Source organism: Mixophyes fleayi, unplaced genomic scaffold, assembly GCF_038048845.1.
Source record: "Mixophyes fleayi isolate aMixFle1 unplaced genomic scaffold, aMixFle1.hap1 Scaffold_28, whole genome shotgun sequence".
NCBI lineage: Eukaryota > Metazoa > Chordata > Amphibia > Anura > Limnodynastidae > Mixophyes > Mixophyes fleayi.
The window spans coordinates 797,239-820,205 of record NW_027446866.1 but is presented as its reverse complement, the minus strand read 5'-3'; positions in this window follow the sequence as shown (position 1 = coordinate 820,205).

The following is a 22,967-nucleotide window of genomic DNA, read 5'->3' as shown; positions in this document are numbered from 1 at the left end:
TTTATTTTGTAACCAAAGGAGAGCAAAAGAGAAATTTTTTTTGGTCACAGCACATCAGGGTATTACAGTTCTCCATCTCAAAATTATTGGTGTCCTAACTTAATGACAATCCCCCAGGTCCTATTATCTTGCATATTTGTATTTTTTTGTTCCTTAGTCTTTCTGATTTTATTTAATATTTTTATTTTTCTCATTTTATTTTAACTTGATAGGCTGGATCAAGAATTGGATTTCATCCTTTCTCAACAGAAAGAACTAGAGGATCTTCTTAGTCCACTAGAGGAATCTGTTAAGGAAAATAGTGCTATTTATTGTTGTTTTAAAGATGTAAAAGAGATTATAAACAACCGCTAATAGCTAGCATGAAGAAGATTCTGGAGTTTGAGAGTCTTCATAATCATCATGAATTGGTAAACCAAGAATGTCTGCAGCCAACACGTCTGCCGTAATTTCCTCTGGGATTTCTTGTTCAAGCAATTCTGCTACATCTGTAACATACAATATCAGATGTAAATATAACTAGTATTTGTTGGAAATAACATTAAAATATAGGTTGAGATGTGTGTGTGTGGGGAGGGCAGCAATTCTATGTAGAATTCAGGAACAAAAGAAAACATGCACCCACTATGATCTAATCATTCTAATAATGTTGGGCGCCAGGGAATATTTTCTTGCTGCTTGTCATCTTAGACTGATATATCTTATATATATATATCTTGCATGAACCATACTCCAATTTTCTTCTGTATGATTTCGCTGCTATTACTTCTGTAATGGAACACGTGATTTTAATGGCATGGGATTGATTCCGTCATAACATTTCATGAAGTGAAAACTGCCATGTTACATAAATGTTTTCATATATATCATACAAATACAGACATATAAATCCCCTAAACATGTGGGGCTTGATTTAAAATTAAATGTAAGAAGTAGCTGCAATTTTGCACATTGGCAAATCCATTTTATGCTGCAGGTGGGGCAAATTTAAAGTGTGCGGACAGAGAGTTTGGAGGTCGGGGTGTATAATAGCACAACACTAAAGTGCAGGGTTAATATAGAGTTGCCCAGTATTTGAACATTACATGCAAAAGCAAGCAGTATTTTCTCTGTATTGAAACAATCTTGCATTGCAACATGGTTTGTCCAAGTGTAAATTAGCATCATTAGCTGGTTTCGGTCCAAAGTCAAAATGACTTTGTGTCTGTAAAGGTATAATAAGTACATATTGTGTTTTGATTGTACATGGTACTGCAGCAGCTGAATTTTTTATATTAATCTCCAACATCCCAAGCATTATTTCTCCCCAGGGTGTAATCCAATCATTTGTAATCCTCCTTTATTATCTTCTATGCAGACTCCTGAAGCACAATGGGCAAACTACAACTAACAAACAGCAGGAAGGTCTATAATGGGAACCTGAGCAAGGCATCAGGTTTTGGGGGAAACAAATTATATAGAACATTTTATTATGAAAAACATCTTGCTACAAAGGTCTACATTAAAATTCTACCTTGGTAGAACTGATGACAGTGACAATATTTGTGTTTTATAGAAATATATAAGTAGGGGACAAGAGCGGTAACATTTCCATTGACACCCCAGGAAACAGAATGGTTATGTTCACCCATGTGTAGCTGCAGTATGATATTTGGACAGTATAGTCATATTCAGTCACGGAAAAGGTTTTGTTCAATAGATCCAAGCTTGATCAGGGCCGCCGAGAGGGGGGGGGAGCGGGTACTAATTACCCGGGCCCGGCATGTCAGGGGGCCCGGCCCGGGCCCTTGCGCTGCTGATTTTTTTTAATTTTCAAATATTTTTTTTCAAAACGTTTTTTTTCCTTTCCTTTTTTTTTTTTTTTTGGCGGGGGGGGGGGGGCTCGGTCGTTGGTGGGGGGAGCAGGCTAGTTTAAAAAAAAAAAAAAACATACTCACCTGATCGCGGAGCCGGCATCCCTCCTCTCTGCTGCTCTGTGCTCTATTCAGACTGTCTGAATGCTGGGTGTGATGTCATCATGTCATGCCCAGCATTCAGTCAGTCTGGAGCAATGGAGCACAGAGCAGCAGAGAAGACCAAGAGAGGAGAAAAGGTAAGTGAAGGGAGGAAAACGAGGGGGGCACAGAGGGGTTAAAAAACGGGGGGGGGGGCAGCATGACAGAGGGGTTAAAAAATGAGGGGGAGCACAAAGGGGTTAAAAAACGGGGGGGCAGCATGACAGAGGGGTTAAAAAATGAGGGGGCACAAAGGGGTTAAAAAACGGGGGGCAGCATGACAGAGGGGTTAAAAAATAAGGGGGGGCACAGAGGGGTTAAAAAACGGGAAAGCAGCATGTCAAAGGGGTTAAAAACGGGGAAGCAGCATGTCAGAGGGGTTAAAAAATGAGGGGGAGCACAGAGGGGTTAAAAAACGGGAAAGCAGCATGTCAAAGGGGTTAAAAAATGAGTGGGGGCACAGAGGGGTTAAAAAATGGGAAAGCAGCATGTCAGAGGGGTTAAAAATTGAGGGGGGAGCACAGAGGGGTTAAAAAACGGGAAAGCAGCATGTCAGAGGGGTTAAAAAATGAGAGGGGCACAGATGGGTTAAAAAATGGGAAAGCAGCATGTCAGAGGGGTTAAAAATTGAGGGGGGAGCACAGAGGGGTTAAAAAATGGGAAAGCAGCATGACAGAGGGGGTGAAAAAATGAGAGGGGCACAGATGGGTTAAAAAACGGGGCAGTATGGCACAGTGGGGTTAATAAACAGGGGTCAGCACGGCACAGTGGGGTTAAAAAATGGTGGGCAGCATGACACAGTGGGGTTACAAAGGGGGGGGGGGAGGCATGGCACAGTGGGATTGAAAAAGGGGGGGAGCAGCATAGTATAGTCTGATGAAGGGGAGCCAGATGAAGGGGGCAAAAACAGCATGGAGGGCACAGTGTGATCATAAGGCATGGCGATGATGAAGGGGCACATTATTGTAATATTGGAGCTGGAGGAAGGCCTAATTATTAATCGTGGGTGCTATTGATTTAACGCTGGGGCTGGCTGTAATTTTCTAAATGTAGCCATTTTTTTTTCAAAATAGGTCCTTCAACATTTCTGGATCCGGACAAGCCACAACTAAAGAAAGCAGCAGCCACAGGTGGAGAAAGTGAGAAGAACAGGTAGGAGAGAGCAGCACAGTGTGTGAAATGTTGTGATTCTAGTAGGGACAATACCAATTTTTGGTGAATGTTGTGTCCAATGTAAGGTGTAGGCCAAGACTGAACTGTTTGTGTACACACTGCATTGTTTGTATACTACCCTGTGGTGGTAGATGTCCTGAAAGTCAGGAGTGCTTAAACATATGTGACGCTCCGGCGAATTGAGAGCCTAGTGGTTTTTATGTTAGCCACGCCCCAATGGCACGTTTGCCACGCCCCCAAATGCATGACTGCACCTCCCAAAATTTTTGCACTGCCGTTTGGCTAGCCACGCCCCTGAATATATGACCATATACCTAATCTTTTTTGCGCCGCCGTAAGGCGGCGCAAAAAAATTTTGGGGCTTACTTCACTATGAGGGGGGCCCCATGAATTTGTTGTACCCGGGCCCTGAATTCTTCTTGGCAGCCCTGAGCTTGATATAACTTTTGCAGATATATTTTTGTTTAGGATTATTCACCACACTTTCCAGTGGAAGTAAAAGTGCTTTATTTCTATGTAGTGTTTCTCATTAAACATGGAACTAAAGTCCAAAGATACATTGATGTGCCTAGAACCGTAATGTTAACCCGTTTGTGATCAGTGATATCAAAGAGGAGAAACCAATTACATTGTTCACCACATGTTACTTAAATCCAGAATACCTTTATTTAGTAGGGTGTCCAAGTGAATGTTCGTTATTGCTTTTTCTTTATTGAAACATAGGAAACAATATACTTTTCTAAGTCAGTGCCCGTGATTATTTTATGTAATTAAAGCAACCACAAAAAAAGCTCCTGAAATATTTTCAGTTATTTCTAATGTCCGATGCCTACCATAACACACAGTTTTACCAGACCAATCAAGCTGGCTTACACCAAATTGCAAATCAATATGTCCTCACTTGGATGGCCAATTTCAATCAACATATGTTTGAGATCTTTCAGGTATTGACCAGGAAAGCTGGAAAATTTGGTGAAATGTGGACTATATCTGACTATTAATGCACACTGCCTGCAGGATCTGCTCCAAGTTTTGAACATCCCGATCTCTCCGATTTGGACACATACGTGTAACTAACAGAAAAAAGAAGCAAGAAATTACCGCAGATAGTTATTTCACTATGTAGCTGATCTGAGCAGAGGTGGGATGGCCCATAACTGAATGATAAGTGGGGTGTGTACAGAATTTGAGGAGAGATTTTGTATGCATGCATTTCCAATCCATTGCTTTCTCTTTTTACATACCTTTACAGTTGTAGCTGTCTAATTCTAAACTTCCACCTTCTGGATTTAGCCCTAACAAGGTGCTAAGATATTCTGCCAGTTCTTCTTCAGTCAAATGTTCACCTGTATGGGATATGTTAACATGATGAGATTTCATCTGCACATAATTTAAAATGTCACCAGTTAAAGATCCAGTAAAAAATAGAACCAAAGAAAGCATGATTATTTACTTCATCATTAAATGTAGCACAAGAATGTCTATGTTATCTGTACAGTTAACAGTTTGTGTTGTGTGGATAATAAATACCTTTAGCATGTTTAAAAAAGAAAACACAAAACTGTCAGACTTGATGTAGCCATAAAGGGTACCTGTCACACTGTGCAAAAGACTGTACAGGCAATTATAGAACAATACATTGCCTGAGATAGTAAAATGTTTATACTTACAACAATCTGTCCATCACAATGTCGATTATATGTTCAAGAGAAAACAGACCTTACTTAAGAGGGTGGTGCTACTCTATTTTGCATCACACTGAGCACGTTTAAAACCAAAGCTTGTGTGATTGACTGTTCAGTCTCCTAGGTAACAAAATGTTGTGCACAGACTGCAAATTGGTGGATTTGTACAGAGGAGCATTGACAGCTTCGTATTCTATTTAAGAGTTCAGGGGTGACTTGAGCTCCTTGTGTTGGAGAAAAGTTTCGTCTATAAGTGCTTATTATACCTACAAGTGAAATTAGTTATTTTTAAAATATGCTAAATTACACCCAATTCCATAAGATTACTTACCTGGGCTCCAGTGTTCACATAATCTGGTGGCTTCCCCAAAGTCTGGTATGAAGACTGACCGCACTCTATGAGATCGGGAGTAAGTCAGCAATGTTGGGTACTTGCCGGTCATTGGAGGACCAGTCACAATGTGTGAATACCAGACCTCAGGTAAGTAATCATCTGGCATTAGGTTTAATTTATTCTATTCCTCTCAAAACTGAATTTTCAGTTGTTTGTGGAGTTATTCTTTGATAATACTTTACTATTTAACAAAGTTAAGGAAATAAATCAGAGTAATAAAATTAATTTGACTCTAAGGGACAGGATACTACGCTCAACATCACAGATTTCTCCTCCAACCCTTATGGGGCGCAAAGAGAAATCTGCAATGTTACATCGCTGCAGAGTGCCTTTGCGACCGTTCCGGAGGTACTCCGCTGCTAATTGAATATGTCCCTAATACCCCAAACATAAGATTTGCAATTTTTTAAGTTTGGTTGTTCTTTGTCTTATGTTGGGATGTACTAAACTGCGATTTTGAATAAGTGACAAATATATTGCGACTTTTAATGTGGTTTCTAAATCAGCTAACGTATTAAGCGCTATCATGCACTAAAAATTGCTACAGTGAAATTCGGAAGTAAGGAAATTGGAATGTGTGTGTTTTGCAATATACCCGAGTGAAAAGGACAGAACACTGTAAATGCATTAAGATGCGGTTTAAAAATGTGCAGGCAAAATAAGATGTGGTTTACCTAAATTAGTTAGATGTGGTTCCAATAGGCGAGCTTGCTCAAATTATATGTGATTTGAGCAACAAGCCTATCGGAAGGGAAAAAATATATATTTCCAGATTCCATGACAAAAGCTTGGCCCAGGGACTTTTCCGCTCTTCCAAGCTGACTGGATGGAATTTATATAAATACAGTTTAAAAATCTGGCGGTGTATTGCCCCCCCATCCCCTAAATTCCTCAACCGGCCAGGTCTCCCTGTTATAGTGGAAACCAGACCATGCTGTTTGGTGCTGGGACTGGTTGAGGAATTTTGGGGGAAGTGTGAACACTGTTTATCATTGTTTATAGGTTATTACAAATTCCACACATTAGAACTGGATATTTTATTATGGTTGCATGCAATGGTATACAAACTACAGTCTCGTACATACTGCAGTCTGTGTTTTAAAGTTGATGACTATCTGTGTTTCTCCCACAATCCAAAAATATACTGTTCGTTAATGAACTTTGGACAAAATAGACCCTAGTTTGTATGATAGAGAATTTAGACTCCATTGGATCAGGGACTGGTGTGAATGAATACATATTCTATGTAAAAGCTGTGAAATATGTGAACTAAATAAATAAATGTTAAAAATAATGATATTTTGGTAATGTATTTTTGCCTTGCACAGTTAGGTGAGCAAGTTATAAAAAAAAAAGCATATAACTTAATTATTTATCTAATGTAGTCAACAAGAGTATAGTACATGCAATTTGAAAAACATTTAATTCTATGCATGTTTATGTAATTGAAATACAATATTTACTCACCTGTTGTTTGTAGCAGCTGTAATAAATCTCCTCTTTTAACAGCCATAAGGCCAGGAGAGAAGAGGTGTACAGCCACATAAGGCCAGGAGAGAAGATGTGTACAGCCACATAAGGCCAGGAGAAAAGAGGTGTACAGCCACATAAGGCCAGGAGAGAAGAGGTGTAGAGTCACATAATGCCAGGAGAGAAGAGATGTACAGCCACATAATGCCAGGAGAGAAGAGGTGTACAGCCACATAAGGCCAGGAGAGAAGAGGTGTACAGCCACATAATGCCAGGAGAGAAGAGGTGTACAGCCACATAGGCCCAGGAGAGAAGGTGTACAGCCACGTAATACGAGGAGAGAAGAGGTGTACAGCCACATACGGCCAGGAGAGAAGAGGTGTACAGCCACATAAGGCCAGGAGAGAAGAGGTATACAGCCAGACACGGCCAGGAGAGAAGAGGTGTACAGCCACATAAGGAGAGAAGAGGTGTACAGCCACATAAGGCCAGGAGAGAAGAGGTGTACAGCCACATACGGCCAGGAGGGAAGAGGTGTACAGCCACATAATACCAGGAGAGAAGAGGTGTACAGCCACATAATACCAGGAGAGAAGAGGTGTACAGCCACATAAGGCCAGGAGAGAAGAGGTGTACAGCCACATAATACCAGTAGAGAAGAGCTGTACAGCCACATACGGCCAGGAGAGAAGAGCTGTACAGCCACATAATACCAGGAGAGAAGAGGTGTACAGCCACATACGGCCAGGAGAGAAGAAGTGTACAGCCACATACGGCCAGGAGAGAAGAAGTGTACAGCCACATACGGCCAGGAGAGAAGAGGTGTACAGCCACATTAGGCCAGGATAGAAGAGTTGTACAGCCACATTAGGCCAGGATAGAAGAGTTGTACAGCCACATATGGCCAGGAGAGAAGAGTTGTACAACCACATATGGCCAGGAGAGAAGAGGTGTACAGCCAGACATGGCCAGGAGAGACGAGGTGTACAGCCACATAATGCCAGGAGAGAAGAGATGTACAGCCAGACATGGCCAGGAGAGAAGAGGTGTACAGCCACATAAGGCCAGGAGAGAAGAGGTGTACAGCCACATAAGGCCAGGAGAGAAGAGGTGTACAGCCACATAATGCCAGGAGAGAAGACGTGTACAGCCACATAAGACCAGAAGAGAAGAGGTGTACAGCCACATAAGGCCAGAAGAGAAGAGGTGTACAGCCACATAAGGCCAGGAGAGAAGAGGTGTACAGCCACATAAGGCCAGGAGAGAAGAGGTGTACAGCCACATAATGCCAGGAGAGAAGAGGTGTACAGCCACATAATGCCAGGAGAGAAGAGGTGTACAGCCACATAAGACCAGGAGAGAAGAGGTGTACAGCCACATAAGACCAGGAGAGAAGAGGTGTACAGCCACATAAGACCAGGAGAGAAGAGGTGTACAGCCACATAAGACCAGGAGAGAAGAGGTGTACAGCCACATAAGACCAGGAGAGAAGAGGTGTACAGCCACATAAGACCAGGAGAGAAGAGGTGTACAGCCACATAAGACCAGGAGAGAAGAGGTGTACAGCCACATAAGACCAGGAGAGAAGAGGTGTACAGCCACATAAGACCAGGAGAGAAGAGGTGTACAGCCACATAAGACCAGGAGAGAAGAGGTGTACAGCCACATAAGGCCAGGAGAGAAGAGGTGTACAGCCACATAATACGAGGAGAGAAGAGGTGTACAGCCACATAAGACCAGGAGAGAAGAGGTATACAGCCACATAAGACCAGGAGAGAAGAGGTGTACAGCCACATAAGACCAGGAGAGAAGAGGTGTACAGCCAGACATGGCCAGGAGAGGTGCACGGTATATACGCAGTCACTCTCTGCATTCTCCCCGTGTCTTGCTTTTCTCTGGCATGCAGAGTACAGGTGGCAGGAATGCTAAGAGGGAGCTGAGCTGCCACAGAGCTGAGCTGTGCTTTGCACTCAATTAAAATGGAGCTATTGGCTGGTACTTTATAGCTTAACGCTGCTCATGCACAAGGCACCTAGAAAGATAACACATCACCTTGTAAAACAGGCTGTCATCATTAGGCCGATACACACAGAGCTTTTAAGGAAATCTCCATTAAACAGAGCTACTCACTGTGTTTCTGCCCTCCACATCGGGCTGCTGACAATATAGGTTTATTAATCTGTCCCAAACTCATCTCAAATCATATATAATTCATAAGACAACCAAACTCTTATTGAGTATCTATAATTGTGATGACATTATCTCTACCGAGCTTCCGAACCATAACCTCATACCACCCCGAGTCTCTAAACTGCCAGATCTTGCCATCTGAGCCTCTAACCCACCGCGTCACACTAATCTGAGCCTCTGAACCCCCCCAAACCCCTGCACTATCCCAAACCTCTAACCCACACTAATCTGAGCGGTTCCTGAGAAGGAGAGAACCAGGGGATCCTGTGATATTGAAAAGCTGCAGATATATCACACATTGCAAAGAGGATTACACTGCAGAGATAAGTGACAGCACAGAAGACGTGACGGGAATACTGACATAGTATGGAGGGGTGATAATGCTGCCGGTTGCTGTAATGTGCGGGGTGATGCCGGATGCTGTAATGTGGGGGGTGATGCCGGTTGCTGTAATGTGGAGGTGATGCTGGTTGCTGTAATGTGGGGGTGATTCGGGTTGCTGTAATGTGGGGGGTAATGCTGGTTGCTGTAAAGTGGGGGGGGGTGATACCGGTTGCTGTAATGTGGAGGGGGAGGGGGGGTGATACCGGCTGCTGTAATGTGGGAGTGATGCTGGTTGCTGTAATGTGGGGGGTGATGCTGGTTGCTGTAATGTGGGAGGTGACGCTGGATGCTGTAATGTGGGTGGTGATGCTGGATGCTGTAATGTGGGGGTGATTCGGGTTGCTGTAATGTGGGGGGTGATGCTGGTTGCTGTAATGTGGGTGGGTATTGATGTATTATGAGTGTATGTGGGGGGTTATTTATTGCTGTAATTTGGGCACTAATAATGTATTGTCATGGTATTTATTGATGTAATTGGGGTGCTAACAATGCAATGTTGAGGGTCATTAGGTGAAATAAATACCCCCCACACACTCACACTACATCATGTTGTACTGCACCAGCAACGCACACTGCACCAGCATCATTGTGCAACAATATAGTGCATGGAGCCCGCAGCAGGTGGGCCTGTGTGCTTTAAATGCCAGGGCTGATTTTTAGTCCCAGTCCGGCCCTGACCATGGTGATATCCACATCTCTCATCAACTCTCAAAGATTTAGATGTAGAAATAATTCTCTCATCATTATATAACCTGTTAGGTTGATTCTTAAGAGGTTTAATGCAACTTTGATTTCTTCTTCTGCTCAAACCAGTTAAAAATATGAAATATGTTTTAACACAGTAATGCTAACTACTTTCCAAACTGTATAATTTAATGTGTCATCTTTCTGAACAGTGTGATGGAATACTATTATATTTTGCTTTAATGATGCAGTGATGCCATTGTGAGACCAGTAAGATAAAATTGAAATAATGAGGTCACATATTTCAGAACTGGTTCCAAAGCAACATTTTCCAATAAAAGCAATATTTCATCTTCTAAGTAAAGGGCTCCATATTTAAGCGTGGATTCACAGCAGCAGAGTAGCACAGGGTAGGATTATTATTATTAATATTATTATTATTATTATCGTAGATTTGTAAGGTGCCACAGTGCTCCGCAGCGCCGTACAGTAGGGAAAACAGGACAAACATAATAACAAGGACAACAAAGTATAGAAAATAAATGCAGACATGAAAACAAAAGGTATGAAGGGTACTGCTCATTAGAGAGCTTACAATCTAAATGGAAGAGGGTACAGCCAGGGCCGATGCTAGGGTCCAAGGTGCCCTAGGCAAAATCAGGCGCCCTCTACCCCCCCCCCCCCCGCAAAAATTGTCGCCCTCCTCCCTCCTCCCTCCTCCCCCCTCACCCCATCTTTTCTTACCTTGTCTCACCACCTCCGCCTCTCTGCTCCGTCTCCTCCCCTCCACTCATTGACACTAGTGAGTGGAGGGGAGGAGACGGAGCAGAGAGGCGGCGGTGGTGAGCAATAGCCTCTTCCCCCCCTCCCCATGCATCTGAATGCTGTGCGGCGGCCGTGACAGGTACGGTCAGCGGTCGCCGCACAGTTTTAAAATTAATTTCCAGTTCTGTGGCGGCCTCCAGGCGCCTTCCAGAGCCCGGCGCCCTAGGCAAGTGCCTAACCTTGCCTAATGGGAGCGCCGGGCCTGGGTACAGCTGAAACAAGAAGAGCTAGTGTGGCTTAGAGTGGAGATTGGGATAGTTGTGAAGGTGCATTAGTGTGAATAGTGTTATTGAGGATAAGGTCACCTCTAAATAAGATATGGGTTTTCCAAGAGCATCTAAAGATTTGAAGGTTGTGGGAAAGTCTGATTGAGCATGGCAGGGAATTCCATAAGTGGGGAGCAGCACGGGAGAAGTCTTGTAGACGGGAGTGAAAGGTGGTTACCAGAGAGGAGACAAGGCGAAGGTCAGAGGTAGATCTAAGAGGGCGGGAGGGAGAGTATTTTGATATGAGATTTGAGATGCAGGCGTAGTGTTGTTGAAATCTTTGTAGGTAAGGGTGGGTAATTTGAATTTGATTCTGGAGGACGCAGGGAGCCAGTGTAGGGAATTGCAAAGTGGTGCAGCAGATGAGGAGCGGTGATAGAGGAGGATCAGTCTTGCAGTAGCATTTAGGATGGATTGAAGTGTGGATATATGGGTGTCAGGAATGTCAGATAGAAGGAGGCTGCAATAGTAGGAAATTTTTCTTATAAAAAATGCAGCTTTGCTAAACCTCTGCAGCAATTAGAATAATATATCTAATGGAGGAGTGGAGGTAGCAGCTTGGAACAATGTGTGCTCTGCCATGGCTCCTCCATCGAGTACTCTCCGCTGGAACAATTGTACAAGGGCAAGGAAGTTGCAAATAGGAAAGATAATATACCAAGCTTCCCTCCGCATTTTCCTTTTTACATGCACCCCATAGTATTTCCAGTCAAAAGACTGAAAACTCTTTGCAGCACCAAGGAAATCTATAAATGGGAGAAAGACCACAAAATCTTTAGGATTCCCACTAGATTAACATTGCAATGCTTTCCTTTCCATCTACTTTTCTAACTGTATTTTTCTTTAATTACTCTTTTGATACTTTGTACCTTTGTTTTGTTTAATTAATTGTTTTATTGACTCTGTCTTTTATTTATTTATGTCTTGAAGATTCAGGATGGATACCTATCAACAACTTCTAGCCATGAAGTTTGCTGTAGAAGAGATTAACATGAATCCCAATGTTCTCGGCAACGTTACATTAGGGTTACAGGTGTATAAAACATGTAATGTGCCTCACTATGAACTGCAAGGAGCTTTACATTTGTTAACTGAATCCAGCACGGCCATCCCCAACTACAGGTGTCGTGGACAACCAACCTTCAGTGCCGTTATAGGATCTACCTTTTCCACAAACTCAATTATCTTGGCAAACATTTTAGGAGTCTTCAGACATCCTCAGGTAAGAAGGTTTTATTCTTGTGACCTACATTACCATACATTTAATGAATTAAAGCATTTACATTGCCATGTCTTTATTTTAAATAAAAAGGACTAAATATTGTCATAGTTAGGACTGTTGAATATCATAATTAACCCATTGTTTCTGATTGCACCATATGTGTGCATAAGAGACATTTAATTCATGTCCAGTGTCCATCATCCATGCCAATGTCTTGGTTACACAGAATAGTCCAGGGATTGTTGTTTAATAGATCTATTTCTGAATCTATCCAAGTCTCTAAGTCCATTAAGGTCTATCAGATTCACACAAACACACTCTATGTAAGTCACCAGAGAATGCAAATTTCAAATGTTTTTAGTCATGATGAACATATAAGAGAATGATGAATTTACTGTACATATGTGCCCTTTTCTTTTTTTTTCAGATCAGTGCATTATCAAGCATGTCTCTTCTAAGTAATAAAAAAATGTTTCCCTCCTTCATCAGAACTGTTCCCAGTGATAAAGAACAGTCTAATGGACTGGCTAAGCTTATTCTGCACTTTGGTTGGACATGGGTTGGCCTGTTGGCTTCATTAACTGATTATGGTCTACAGGGAATTCAGCCAATCAGGCGAGAGATAATAAAGGCTGGAGCATGTGTGGCCTTCACTGAATATATTCCTTTATCTCAACCAGACCGTAACGCTCCCCACATAGTCAAGGTCATTAAAGAGTCATCGGTTAAGGTTATTGTAATATTCGCTTCTGATGTTGATTTGGTTCCTATCATGAGTGAGATGCTGAAACAGAAAATCAAAGGGAAGATTTTTGTCTCATGTTCTGATTGGTCAATGACTAATTTGTTCTCAGCAGAAAACTTTTCACCGATTTTATCGGGGTCCATTGGTTTATATATTAACTTTAGAGTGATTCCAGGATTCAGTGACTACCTCAACAAGGTCCAACCAGCTTTGGAAGAGTCCTGGGTGAACTTATATTGGGAAAAACTTTTCAATTGTAAGTTTCTGTATCAGAAAAACATAACTGGCCCTTTGGATCCCACAGTAAAAGAGTGCACAGGAGCAGAAAGTATAGACAGCATCAAGAACAGCTATGTCTACACCAGCAGCTTAAAATTTATTCATAGTTATTATGCTGCAGTCCATGTTGTGGCCAAAGCGTTGGAAAACCTAAAAAACTGCAAATCAAAAGAAGGAACATTTTCTTATATGAGCTGTAAAGACATTTTGCATATTAAGCCCTGGCAGGTAAAATTATGTCTGATTTTAAAGAACTATAGAAGTAAATCTGTGCACGATTGTGCTTCAAGATAACTGTACTCAAAACTACATTTTGGTGGAAAAGCAACTGTGAAGCAGTGTATGTAAATTTCAAACAAAACTATTTATTTTAATGACTACTTCTATATAGAAGGTTTCTGTGGCTATTTTGGCTTCCTCATTACAGAAGTGTTCAAATGTAGAGATTGTTTTTAGTCACTACCAATTAAGTTTATTTGAATTTTCCCTAGATTATAATAATAATAATAATAATAATAATAATTAATAAGAAGAAGAATAATAGCTATTATTCTTCTTCTTCTTCTTCTTCTTCTTCTTCTTCTTCTTCTTCTTCTTCTTCTTCTTCTTATTATTATTATTATTATTATTATTATTATTATTATTATTATTAATATGGGTATAGGAAGCCCCAAGAATGATATGCGCCAAGATAATTTGTATTTGTTGCTCGAAATTTGCAATTTCAGGAAAAAATAGTTCCTCTTTTTAAAAAAGATGCCATTAGAAATTTGCTTTAGCTTTAATTTGCTTCAAATCTCCACCCTCATCTCCAATTTGCTCCACCCACTTCCTATCAGCTGTTTACACTCTTGGAGTATCAACCAGCACAACAAATAATGTGTGTGCTAGGGAGGGTGTTTAAATGCAAGTTTTTTGCAGTATTTCTTTTACTTATAGTTCAGTTTTGTTTGTATTTAGATAAATTTTTGCTTTTTTTCTGTTTAGTATTTGTGTTTGTCATAAATTTGGTTTCATTTTGTTACGGCTAGCAGTTACTGATATAAACTTCTAGAACAGGTGAACATAAGTCTACGACTATAGCAGCCACCTTTCCGATAGAGCTAATTGCGCTCACAGGTACTTGGATGCCCCCAGGTCTTAATTCTTAGCGTAGTATAAGTTTATATGCCATATAAACCAAGGTCAGGGGTCCAAAGCAAGCAGGTAAATCAGGGACTGGCCAAAAGGTCGGGCTGCTAACAAGCAAGGGAATTTAAATAACAAAGACAGAGGTCAGGGCAATCAGAGTTCAAGTAGGGTTTAGAAAAAAGCCAGGGGTCACAACAGGAATCAAACAGCAAACGGATAGAGTATACACAAACTTGGTGAGGGTTAGCTAGTCAGTAATGCAAACTCTATAACCGGCAGAGAGGCTAAGCCCTCCCGGTCTTAAATAGAGAAACTGACCAATCAGACATCAGGGCAGCAGCCCTGTCAATCATCCACAGGATGCTGTAATTGTGAGGGGAGCCTATTTGCGCATTCGTCCGGCAGGGAACAGAAGTGATGTTCCGACTGTCAGGACAGCAGTCGAGATGCGCCCCAGTGTCAACAGATGAGATGTGGGTGGGTCCAAAATGACGCGATTCACGACGGACCGCCTACTTCACTAAGAGGTAGGCAGGATGCGGGAGAATGGACTGCTCTACCTGGAGTCTGGGAGTGAATATATTAACATGCTTTGTGTAACTATTTAAATACCCATTTTCTGGGCCATCACTTGGGTTATATGAAAGGACACAATCCAGGTGTTAGAGCACAGTAGCAGTAGGCAGATAGCAGGAACACAGTAGTGACCTAGTGGTTAGCACTTCTGGCTCACAGCACTGGGGTCATGAGTTCAGATCCCGACCATGACCTTATCTGTGTGGAGTTTGTATGTTCTCCTTGTGTTTGCGTGGGTTTTCTCCGGGTGCTCCGGTTTCCTCCCACACTCCAAAAGGTGCTTAATATAGGGGCTTCAGACTTGGTCCCCTTATCATAGTACCTCGGGGAGGGTAGCATCTTTTTTGAAGAGTAGTTGATTTAGTTGGCCCTTGAGAGAAAATATTTTAAGATAAGTTGCTTTTTTGGGGAACCTTTCATGTTTAGTAGTTATGATTAAGATTTTCTCACTCCCGGCCCAGCTGCCGGTTTGTACTTTCGCGTCGGACTTAGGGTTAGGGTTAGGGTTAGGGTGAGGGTGAGTTGCAGCTGCAGCGGCAGGCTTCTCCCCGAGTCCGCAACGGAGCCAGCCGCCCAGAGGCACCTTCTCCCAGGCACTCGCAGCAGTTTTTCTCACTCCCGGCCAAGCTGTCGGTTTGTACTTCCGCGTCTGGCTGCCCCCGGGCCGGGGGGATCCAGGACGGAAGGCCCGATGAGGACGGATTCGGCCGCCGTGGCCGACCCCGGGTTCCAGAGGGCCGGCCGCGTCCCGCACCCGGCCCCCCTGAATGGCGCGCGGGGCAAACGCAATAAGACACACTTTGGGATTCTCCGAGCGGGACTCTGAGCGGCGAGCGATTTCTCTCTCTCCACTGGGCTGGCCGGGGGGGAGTCTTAGGCAAGTCAACCCGAATGCCTTGCAGGGGTGAGGCCCCAAAGACTCAAAGACCAAGGGGCACAAGCCGGGCAGGCTCGTAGGGAGCCAGCGCCCCCCGGGGGCCGAATCTGGGAAAAAGGCCCAGGGACCTCCCCGACCACCGGGGAACCCGCCGGGAGGCTCCCCGCTGGCCGGGGGACCTCCGGAGCCAGGGGCCCCCGGGGGCCGAATCTGGGAAAAAGGCCCAGGGACCTCCCCGACCACCGGGGAACCCGCCGGGAGGCTCCCCGCTGGCCGGGGGACCTCCGGAGCCAGGGGCCCCCGGGAGCCAAATCTGGGAGAAAGGCCTAGGGACCTCCCGGACCACCGGGGAACCCGCCGGGAGGCTCCCCGCCGGCCGGGGGACCTCCGGAGCCAGGGGCCCCCGGGGGCCAAATCTGGGAAAAAGGCCCAGGGACCTCCCCGACCGCCGGGGAGCCGTCGGTTTTCGCTCGCACCCCCTCGCGGCTGCCGCGTCGTAGGCCACCCCCCGGGCCGGGGGATCCAGGGCAGAAGGCCCGATGAGGACGGATTCGGCCGCCGGGGCTGACCCCGGGTTCCGGAGGGCCGGCCACGTCCCGAACCCGGCCCCCCGGACTGGCGCGCGGGGCAAACGCAATAAGACGCGCTTTGGGATTCTCCGAGCGGGACTCTGAGCAGCGAGCGATTTCTCTCCCTCGGGAGGATTTCTCTCGGCCCGCGTCGACGTCCCCCGCGAGTCGACTCTCTCCGATCGACCAGGCACCCCGCTTCCCGGCGGGGAGGGACGGTCGCCAGGCGGGGCCCCGGGGGGTCCCGCCGCTGGCGCGACCGCCACCCTCCCGTCCGCCCCGGAAGCGGACCGGCCCCACCCGTAAGGGCGGCCGCTCGAGGCGCGTCCCCCTCCCCGGCGCCGGGGAGAGGCCGGACGCCGCTCCCCGCGGCAGAGTCTGCCCGGACCCGCCCCGACCCCCAGGCGCCCGAAACGGCCGGAGCCCGGGCTGGGGATGGGCGGGCGCCCTCGGCACCGCGAGGCGTGCCCGACCCTGCCACCCCCCCGGGTCCACCCCGGCACTAGTTCCCCCTGCTGACCCGTCGTCCCCCACCGCTGCCGCCCGGCAGCTGCCCACGCCAGCGCGGGCCCGGCCCGCCCCCCGCCCGGCCCTCGGAGCCTCCCTGAGGTGAACCGGGGTTGAGCCAGGCTGCGGGAGCGGGCCGGGGGGAGGGTGGGGCGAAGTGGACGGTCCAGCCCCCCGCGAGAGCAATTAGACCCTTGTACAAAGATGGATTACCAGCACTATATGTCATGTTATTGCAGTAAACGGTGACACTAATATATACTATAATATGCTAATACCAATATATATATATATATACAGTCTCTTATTAACCACTGTTGCACTTTGTACAACATATTACAGCACTATCACTTTTACAACGCTTACACTCAGCAGCAACAAATTCTGGCAACAATGGAATAAAACAATAATAATAATTGTGGAAAAAGTTTGTAGAACGGGTTTGTGCCAAGACACTGAGCAAATCTGTACCAACATGTTGTGATCAGAATGTGGATGGGACTCTAGACTCCTCACCCTTCCCAGCGGTCCCCATAAGCCTCAACCTGACAGAGGTGAATGTGCAAGTTATGGGGGCAGGGCCTGGATATAAAGGCAAGGAGGAAGGGTATTAGAAATAAAAGGAATTCAGAGAAGTGTTAACAATGATCTCTGCTTATAGGAAAATTCAAGGGAGAGAGAGAATATTGGAAGTTACAGCACAGTAACAGCGTTTGCAAAATTCAAGGGACTGATAGTAGAGGACCACTACTCAGGTAAGTTAACATGGGGTAAGGGTCAGCAGTATATAATAATATATGAAAGTATAATGTAAGTAAACATTATGTATGTGTATTCTGCCAATAGTAGATACTGTTCACCTGCTGCAATAGTTGTTTTGCAAGATTCACAAACCAAAAACGTGAACGCAGATCAGATACTTTTAGTTTATTTTTTACAGTAAGCAAAAAAAGTGTACAATGTACCAGGTCTGACTTGGTGCTCCCATCCCATCAGCTCCACCAGGGCACAAGCAGCACAGTTTTAATCCTTTCGTTCCTTTGTCCAGTCAGGGTGCCCCATTGCGTGGTCATTCCTCGGCTCCCAGACGAGCATATAGTACAGGCAAAGGTGTACTTAGGTGAGGAAAATAGTATAATACAGAATAAAAACCTGAATGTGCAATAGAATGATAATAATAAGAACATCTCATGGATCATAACATAAAATGCATAAAACAATAAGTGTTAAAACAAAGTAAAATAAGGTAAACACACAATAATACATGGTTAATACATACAAAATTGGTAATCATAGACCTTACGTTGTTCAGATTGTTGAAAAAAGGAAAAAGCAGCTGATTATCAAGGATCAATTAATCTATGCTAGAATAGATACAGAAAAATGTTTTTAATCTAATGCTGCAATCGGATATGCATATCCTAAGCTCTTAATGAAATGGTGTATACATAAAGCCGACATCCACATAAAAGTACTTATTATAGAGAGTGACACTCTGGGGTCCACAGTAGTGGTAAAGTGAATGCTGATTCATTCATATATATGGATATTGTTTCTTGGCGCTAAATCATAAACAGCCTCTCAGTATGGTATAATAATGGATAACCACAGACCTGTAATGGATCCTATGGGGAAACCTCTGTCTACACTCACTTCCAATAAGTGAAGAAATAGGAGATTTGTATAAATTCAGCGACCACTGTCCGACTTGTGTTCCGATTTGCAGGAGCCACACTGGCTCTAAGTACCGAAAGGCTGCAATGATAGAAACTCCTGGAGGCAATGCACACCTGCTCGGCTAGTGATCCCAGACACATTTCATAGAGGCAGCTCATGAGATGGTTTGATCCGGGATCTGAAGAGGGGACGTTGTTAAATTTCTATAAGCTGGCTAAGGACACATGGGTATGTCAGCATGAGAGAGGTTCTGTCGCTCCCGTTTTCCTATGGGGCTCGCGTGTGATGCTGACAGTTGGTCTTTGAAATTGGAGGATATGCATAGAATACAAAGTCTGCTGTAAGATTCAGTCTAATGACCCATGAAACTCACCAACGCTTTTCATTACAATGTAACTTCAGGGGGAAAATTAAATGAATGCACTGTCGACCAATGCAGCCAGATCTTCTGGTTCAAGGGCCTCTTCTCTGACACTCTTTAGATAGACAAGCTTTGATTGTGTGGCTGTTGAGATCCTAATCCTTAGGACCAGATGTTTTCACAGGAGGTAGTACCTCGATTAAAACCCGTAGGGCATCTTCTTCAGCCATTATCATTGGGTCTTGATTATGTACAGCTTTTGGTGTGAATCCCAGGGTTTTCACACATTCCAGTTCTGGCTCCTTAGGTCGCTTTCCTCTTTCCAGGCCGACTTGGATAAGGGACTTCGCCTTGGTTGCCACAAAGTGCAGGTCTCGGTGCTCTCCATCTATCCAGATCCAAGGCTGCTGGGGGAAGATCTGTACTGTACTTCATCTGTTCCAAAATGTCAGGCAAAGTTACCCGGTGGAAATGGGAACCCGATGTGCAAGTTAGGGTGAGAACCTAGGTCTGCGTATCCGAACATGGTAGATCCAACCTGTGCCAAGGCGGTAGCTCAGTCTATTGTGGAGCTCAAAATGCATGCTGCGCTTCCTGTAGCAGGTGAAATTATTCTTCCTACTCTTCCCCTAGGGGCTCCGTCTGTCAATACCCCTTCTCAGGAAGAGGTGTCTCAACGAACCCCAGACCCAATAGCGGCAACAGAGGAATCTCCCTGGATCCGTAACATGGAAATATCTGTTCAGAGACTGGTTAAGGTGTCTTCCTTTCTGGAGAAACTGTTGGAAACTTTCTCATCAAACAACCCTCAAAAACATCAGGCTCATCCCTAGGTCCATTTCTGAACTGCAACACTCCTCTCAGAAAGAAGGCGAGATCCAAGGGGGACCTGACTGAATGGGAGGAAGAATCCTCCAGTAGACAGAGGGTTGAGGACTTAATTTTATCGATCAGACAGACTCTTGATATTCAGGATGTGGAACCAGTGGTTCCTGACATTTTCCTATTCAATAGGATAAATAAGCCAACGGTTTCTATTCCTTCCTCCCCGCAGTTATCTGAACTCTTGGATGAGGCTTGGCAGAAATCAGATAGGTTTCAAGTTCTGAGAAGGAACCCCTTCTCTGAAGCAGATACAGAGAAATGGGAGATTCCGCCAAGAGTGAATGCACCAAATTTGCTAAATACACTGCTATTCTTATTTAATGCTGCTTTCTAAAGACAGCACAAATAGGAAATGCAAGGAATTTTAAAATCCATTTTTGTCGCATTGGATTCCTCGCTCAGACCCATTGTTGCAGCCGCTTGGAGATGTGATCAAAACGGTGTAAAAATGGTCTTGGAAAACTCTGCGGGTGTATAATCTAGGATGCCTAGGTAGGAGTTGATGGACCATGTAAAGGAAGCGTCAGAGTACTTAGTTGATTCTATCCTTGATCCATGTTTGGATGTATCCAAAACCATAGAAGTAGCAACCAGACATACTCTGGGTCCGATCCCAAAAGGCAGATGCAGAAAGACTCTGGAGGCCCTACATTTCAAGGGTACTGTCCTTTTCGGGCCACAGGAGGGAAGAGCACATTTATTCTCGTTAATACCTCAAACACTAGAGGCCAAGATTCTGACCGTTCAGAAACAAGTGAAGGTCTCAGGCAAGTCTCCATTGCATGTAGCTGATGGGGATGATGGGATCTTTCTTCAGAGTGGTGCAATTTGCTCGCTTTTACTCTATTAGTTCTAAAGAAAGATACTAGCAAGGTGGTCGATGTCCAATCCTCATTTGGCAGCACAGTTTTTCGAACCATCACCGAGGACCTGTTGGTCCCTTCTGTGGTTGCTGAGGACAAAATCTCAATTGGGCGACCCTTTTCTCGATGGGAGTTGACCATCGTGGCCATAGATGCCAGCCTGCAGGACTGGAGTGGGGTGATGCTGACCCTGACTTCAGGGACTTTGGTCCCAGGAGGAAGCAAGGCTATTCATAATCTTCCTTGAGCCAAGAGCGGTTCTAAACGCTCTGTTACAGGCTCAGTCTCTCTTTAGTAAAGACCCAGTTGGACAATGCCAAGGCCGTGGCATATATAAATCACCAAGTGGGGACCAGAAGTCCTCTAGCTATTAAGGAGCCAGCCAAGATCACCCGATGGGCAGAGCATAACATTAACGTGCTAATCAGTGCTACACTTAATAAATGTGATTTAGTTTGATTGGGAGTGTACATTCACAATGTGTTTGTGTAATTCCGAATTAGATATCTTTTCAATAACAACTCACAGATCTGACATCAGTATAGGTCAGATGGTATGACATTTATCTGTGGGAATGCTACTAAAGCTGGGTACACACTACATGAAATGCTAACGATTAGCGATTTATTAACGACAGACAAAAAAATAAAGTCACGATCATCATGCCGATTCATGTGTATACACTACACACGATTTACATCCCGTCACCGTCAGCCTGGAAGATGTTATGGCGAGGAACTGAAGCATGCAAATGTCCTTCAGTGTCAGCTCTGCCCTTAAAGACTGATATTGAGATCTGTAACCTATTTCAGAACAGCATCATTAATAATCTTGTGAACGATATCTTGATGTGCTTAGGACACTGGGGATTTATGCCTTCCAGGTAGAACATTTTCAAAGCTGTTTTTGAGTGTCAATAATGTCTGACAATCCACCACAGATATGCTGGTATGGATAGTTTAAGGTGTAATGCAAGTGATGCAAGTAAGTCTGATACATCTGAATATGATCATCATTATCATTTATTTATATCGCGCCACTAATTCCACAGCGCTTTACAGAGAACATCAGTCCCTGCCCCATTGGGGCTTACAGTCTAAATCCCCTAACATACACACACACACACACAGAAAGACACACAGACTAGGGTCAATTTGTTAGAAGCCAATTAACCTACCAGTACGTTTTTAGAGTGTGGGAGGAAACCGGAGCACCCGGAGGAAACCCACGCAAACACGGGGGGAACATACAAACTCCTCACAGATAAGGCGATGGTCGGGAATTGAACTCATGACCCTGGCAGGCCTCTGAACGTTCACGTCACCTGTAATTATCGGTGACAGAGGACATACAGGCACATGCGCAGTGGGTCCCTGAGTCTGTCTGTCGCTAGACTCACTACTACAGAGAGTTAAGGCAAGGTAGTACCCATTATCTCTCACAACCACCAATGAAGGGTATCCTGAATTTCAATTTGTCTACACTACTTCATACATTATTGTGGTAAAGCCACAGATGAGTAAGGGGAAAGGGCCCTGGAAAATCCTCTAGCCCCAGGGCCCATGATCGCTCTCCATGGTGCTATGAAGAGTCATGCTATGGCCAAACAGATAGCTCAGTCATGTACTCTGAGGCTGTTACAAAGCAGCAAAGGAACTAGAATTCCCATAGGAAATAATCAAATCACACTGGAGTAGTGCAGAGTAACAGGAAGTGACTGAAGGGATAGCACACATAGGAAGCAGAGTAACAGGAAGGTACTGAAGGGATAGCACACATAGGAAGCAGAGTAACAAGAAGTGACTGAAGGGATAGCACACATAGGAAGCAGAGTAACAGGAAGTGACTGAAGATATAGCACACATAGGAAGCAGAGTAACAGGAAGTGACAGAAGGGATAGCACACATAGGAAGCAGAGTAACAGGGAGTGACTGCAGATATAGCACACATAGGAAGCAGAGTAACAGGAAGTGACAGAAGGGATAGCACACATAGGAAGCAGAGTAACAGGAAGGTACTGAAGGGATAGCACACATAGGAAGCAGAGTAACAAGAAGTGACTGAAGATATAGCACACATAGGAAGCAGAGTAACAGGAAGTGACAGAAGGGATAGCACACATAGGAAGCAGAGTAACAAGAAGTGACTGCAGAGTAATAGGAAAAGACTGAAGCAATAGTCCCCAGCTTACACAGGAAGCAGAGTAACA